Source organism: Salvelinus sp. IW2-2015, linkage group LG18 (assembly GCF_002910315.2).
Source record: "Salvelinus sp. IW2-2015 linkage group LG18, ASM291031v2, whole genome shotgun sequence".
In the NCBI taxonomy this organism is placed as follows: domain Eukaryota; kingdom Metazoa; phylum Chordata; class Actinopteri; order Salmoniformes; family Salmonidae; genus Salvelinus; species Salvelinus sp. IW2-2015.
Genome location: NC_036858.1, coordinates 25,562,813 through 25,568,812, shown reverse-complemented (window position 1 = coordinate 25,568,812; position 6,000 = coordinate 25,562,813).

Sequence of the window (6,000 nt, the reverse complement as noted above, 5' to 3'; positions counted from 1 at the left end):
CGTTTGGTCTGATGGTCTATACTAGTGTAAGTACATTAAATGTGTATGTATAATGAATTCATTTTTGTATATTGAATATTTTGCTATTTCATAATTTATTTTTGTAGTATTCTCAGTTTAGGGAGGTCTGATACATGCATTCGCGGTGTACCTAGGAACAAAGACTAAAGCTGAAAGATTATTTTTGATATGTTTTTTCCCCATCTGGGAATCATGAGAATCTCGGATGAGTTTTTGCCACSGTCCATTTCCCGTGTCAGACAGGTCACGTGATCGGACTGGAAGCGCTGCCACATAAAATCTTTGGCGCTGCTTTATTCGGAGTTGCATCCTCAGTGTGTGTTAAATTCCTCATCAGGAGAGCTCGATAGAAATAACAGCCTAYATAATTGCAGAGATGGGACTGGAATAAAGCGCCGAGCAAACACAGTCGAAGGACATGGACACCTAAAGAAATGCTTTCTCTGCGGTGAAACCGTTTGACGTTTTCTGCTTTCCTGGACTAAAGCTTTTTGTCCATAAAGAAATGGTAAATGCATAGTAACGTTGCTTTTTTATATTCTTAAAGGCAAGCAAGATGGCTGGCGATAACGATGACAAACGGTCTCGCTTTTAAAACCATTAACTGGATTTTAAGCGAACTAGGTGTAAATAAATACAATCCTTGACATGTAACTATTTTAGGAAAGCTGATACAGTACACAGTGTTAGGTTTAGTGTGTACATTTGTAACTGTTTGGCAGTTGAGTTGTGTTACAACGTACGTTCTTGGAAAGGAATTCATGAATATTGTAATGAAACAGCAGGGAGCAGGTCTCGGACCTTCGAGCCCGAAGTCCGGCGCGCTATCGACTGTGCCGCAAAAGAATGCTCGTGCGGCAGAGTCGATTTCCGTGCTTATACACCCAGGGTCGTTACACTACTCCCACCTTTCAAAGAGCGCGTCCTCGCGCTAGCTTGCGACTCTACGTCGTACAGGAACGCGCTCACCGGCCAAGCACACACACTGTCGTGGATGCAAGGTCCGATCACTTCTGACACCAATGTAATGAAACAGCAGGGAGCAGGTCTCGAGCCCTCGACCGTCTAGCCCGAAGTCTGGCGCGCTATCGACTGTGCCGCAAAAGCATGCTCGTGCGGCAGGGTCGATTTCCGCGCGTATAAACCCAGGGTCGTTACACTATATTTGCGGTCACATTTTTGCACCCCATATCTGTGTCTGCCAAGAGCTTTTACAATTCATACTTGTTAGAGAAACGTCAAACGTAGACGAATATACCACAGCCTTCATTTTCAGCTAGCTAAAGCTTTTAATGCAAGAATGAAACCTCATACATATTTCCATAGGGAAAGCGAGTCACCTTTTTGGCTTTTCTCCCCTTAGAGACATTTGGTGGACCGGTTGTTTTGAGATTGGACTGACTATGCACTTTTACTTTTATTTCTGTCGGCTCTCTTCCAGTCTACAGATGGGCATCACATTGACATAGCTGCATTTAAAAATACTGTCATCAATATTGAATATACTTGCAAATTATTTTTATCCATTGTCTTATGAAGAGAAATTATAACATGTATCGGTGCTCATCGGCCATTGGACATAAACATTAAACAGCGATTTGGAAATCGCAAATTCAACTGAGTGGTTTGGAAGGAATCCGTTGCAATGGATAATTGCAAGCATTGCAAAGCAGTCACCAGCCTGCTATTCAGTGGAATGGCTGTGTGGTCCCAAATATGATATTAAGGGGCTCTTTTCCAAGTTTAAAATGATTAACATTCAACATTGGCCATGCTGTCAATGAAGTTGGAGTTGTGCCGCGCTCAAAACTGAATTTGGAACTGCGTAACCTTGACTTCAGTGAGTTCAAGACAACTGGGAAGTCGGGAATAAACAAGCTCTGACTGAGGAAAATACGTTTTGAACAGTCATCCGGCCTCTTTCTAGAGCTAAATACCTGTATCAGTGACGTCATCCTGATTAGAACTTATTTTTTCAGAGTTCCCAGTTGTTTTGAAAGCACCATAAATCCAGAGAATGCGAGACTTTGCCAATGAAGGACCGCTGCGCCACCTTCCTGTTCAAGTTAGCACAACATGAGGCCAAAAAAGTATTGTATGCTGCTGCATAAATTATGTACTATGCCAGGGAGATATGTAGAGGTCGACCGATTATGATTTTTCAACGCTGATACCGATTATTGGAGGACCAAAAAAGCCGATACCGATTAATCGGCCAATTTTTATTTATTTATTTGTAATAATGACAATTACAACAATACTGAATGAACACTTATTTTACCTTAATATAATACATCAATAAAATCAATTTAGCCTCAAATAAATAATGAAACATGTTCAATTTGGTTTAAATAATGCAAAAACAAAGTGTTGGAGAAGAAAGTAAAAGTGCAATATGTGCCATGTAAGAAAGCTAACGTTTACAGTGGTATGAAAAAGTTTGGGCACCCCTCTGAGGCTGCATAATAATTTACTCTGTCGTCACAGAAAATGATCACAGTGGCATGCCATTCATTTTCTAATAAAAGCTGAGTACTGGGGTATTGTCCAGACAAAGATTTTTAGTGTAGCAATATTAAGTTGTATGAAATTAAATCAGATGTGAAAAATAGGCTATGCAAAAATGTGGGCACCGTTGTCATTCTGTTGATTTGAATACCTGTAACTACTTAGCACTGAATAATTGGAACACACAATTGGTTTGGTGAGCTCATTAAGCCTTGCACTWCATAGACAAGTGCATCCAATCATGAGAAAAGGTATTTAAGGTGGCCAATTGCAAGTTGTTGTTCTCTTTGACTCTCCTCTGAAGAGTGGCAACATGGGGGCCTCAAAACAACTCTCYAATGACCTGAAAACAAAGATTGTTCAACATTATGGTTTAGAGGAAGGCTACAAAAAGCTATRGCAGAGATTTAAGCTGTCAGTGTCCACTGTGAGGAACATATTGAGGAAATGGAAGACCACAGGCACAGTTCTTGTTAAGGCCAGAAGTGGCAGGCCAYGMAAAATATCGGAGAGGCAAAGGCGAAGGATGGTGAYAACGGTCAAAAACAGCCCACAGACCACCTCCAAAGACCTACAACATCATCTTGCTGCAGATGGTGTCACTGTGCATCGTTCAACAATTCAGCGCACTTTGCACAAGGAGAAGCTGTATGGGAGAGTGATGCACACACGCCACAAACAGAGTCGCTTGAGGTATGCAAACGCACATTTGGACAAGCCAGCTTCATTTTGGAATAAGGTGCTGTGGACTGATYAAACAAAGATTGAGTTATTTGGTCATAACAAGGGACGTTATGCATGGCGGCAAAAGAACACAGCGTTCCAAGAAAAACACTTGCTACCCACAGTAAKATTTGGTGGGGGTTCCATCATGCTGTGGGGCTGTGTGGCCAGTGCCGGTACTGGGAATCTTGTTAAAGTTGAGGGTCGCATGGATTCCACTCAATATCAGCAGATTCTTGGGAATAATGTTGAAGAATCAGTCACAAAGTTGAAGTTACGCCGGCGCTGGATATTTCAACAAGACAACGACCCAAAACACTGCTCAAAATCTACCCGGGTATTTATGCAGAGGAACAAGTACAATGTTCTGGAATGGCCATCCCAGTCCCCAGACCTGAATATCATTGAGAATCTGTGGGAAGATTTGAAGCGGGCTGTCCATGCTCGGCAACCATCAAACCTAACTGAACTGSAGATGTTTTGTAAGGAGGAATGGTCCAAAATACATTCATCCAGAATCCAGACAGTCATTAGAGGCTATGGGAAGCGTCTAGGGGCTGTTATTTTAGCAAAAGGAGGCTCTACTAAATATTGATGTGATTTTTCTATTGGGGTGCCCACATTTATGCACCTGTCTAATTTTGTTTTGATGCATATTGCACATTTTCTGTTAATCCAATAAACCTAATTTCACTACTGAAATATTACTGTGTCCATCAGTTATTTGATAGATCAAAATGAAATTGGAAATCATGGAAATTGTCAGGGGTGCCCAAACTTTTTCACACGACTGTAAGTTCCTTGCTCAGAACATGAGAACATATGAAAGCTGGTGGTTCCTTTTAACATGAGTCTTCAATATTCCCAGGTAAGAAGTTTTAGGTTGTAGTTATTATAGGAATAATAGGACTATTTCTCTCTATACGATTTGTATTTCATATACCTTTGACTATTGGATGTTCTTAGCGTAACAGTATAGCTTCCATCCCTCTCCTCGCCGCTACCTGGGCTCGAACCAGGAACACATAGACAACAGCCACCCTCAAAGCAGCGTTACCCATGCAGAGCAAGGGGAACAACTACTCCAAGTCTCAGAGCGAATGACGTTTGAAACGCTATTAGTGCGCACCCCGCTAACTAGCTAGCCATTTCACATCGGTTACACCAGCCTAATCTCGGGAGTTGATAGGCTTGAAGTCATAAACAGCGCAATAGCTGCTGGCAAACGCACAAAAGTGCTGTTTGAATGAATGCTTACGAGCCTGCTGGTGCCTACCATCGCTCAGTCAGACTGCTCTATCAAATCATAGACTTAATTATAACATAATAACACACAGAAATACGAGCCTTAGGTCATTAATATGGTCGAATCCGGAAACTATCATCTCGAAAACAAAACGTTTATTCTTTCAGTGAAATACGGAACCGTTCTGTATTTTATCTAATGGGTGGCATCCATAAGTCTAAATATTCCTGTTACATTGCACAACCTTCAATGTTATGTCATAATTACGTAAAATTCTGGCAAATTAGTTCGCAATGAGCCAGGCGGCCCAAACTGTTGCATATACTCCTGTCTCTTATACACATCTAGATGTGTATAAGAGACAGGCATCAATTATATGCAACGCAGGACACGCTAGATAAACTAGTAATATCATCAACCATGTGTAGTTATAACTAGTGATTATGATTGATTGTTTTTTATAAGATAAGTTTAATGCTAGCTAGCAACTTACCTTGGCTTCTTACTGCATTTGCGTAACAGGCGGGCTCCTCGTGAGGCAGGTGGTTAGAGCGTTGGACTAGTTAACCGTAAGGTTGCAGATTGAATCCCTGAGCTGACAAGGTAAAAATCTGTCGTTCTGCCCGTGAATAAGGCAGTTAACCCACCGTTCCTAGGCCGTCATTGAAAATAAGAATGTGTTCTTAACTGACTCGCCTAGTTAAATAAAGATGTAAAAAAAAAAAACGTTACCGTTTTCCGATTGTTATGAAAACTTGAAATCGGCCCTAATTAATCGGCCATTCCGATTAATCGGTCGACCTCTAGAGATATGTATACTGTAGCTAAGAAAGTAATACGAAGTGTATGTTGTGTAGTAAGATGTTAGTAACCCATGTGCCTCACCCTAATAATTTGGTCTATTTACCCCTCTTTTAATTTTGCCTACTGCTCTGACTTGGTGGTGCACATGTAGCCTATAGCCTGTTTTAGAGAAATGTAATCATCGAATATTGTAAGACCTTTCATTGTCTGCTAATATGCCCCCTTTATTTATCCTACGGTTCTGATTTGGTGTACAGGGAGAACACTAAGAATGGCCCATGTTCTGAATTCTGTTGCTGTACATTTCAAAAGTGCTAAACAAATGGTTATATTGACTACGTCCATCCTAGTCCATCCTAGCTCGCTCATTATTGTCTTAATCAAAATTACGTATTGCCTCTAATCCGCTTGTCGTTCCCTTATGCCATAGTTTGTACATCTCAATTGTCAGTAGAAACCACATTTGTTTAAGCAAGTCAGTCATATCAGCTATGTTTTGTTTTTTTAAARGCAGTAAATGAGGCTGAGTGAACTGTAGCAGTGGTAAGATGTTGGTACAGCTTTATGTAGGCCCTAACAGTTTGTGGGCACCGTTTGTCACCGTTATAGTACAATTAATGTATTGTTTAGTGTTGTGTAGTGGCTTTGCTGGCATGCATCCCACTTATTTTTTTGTTTGTTGCCCCACCAAGATTTAC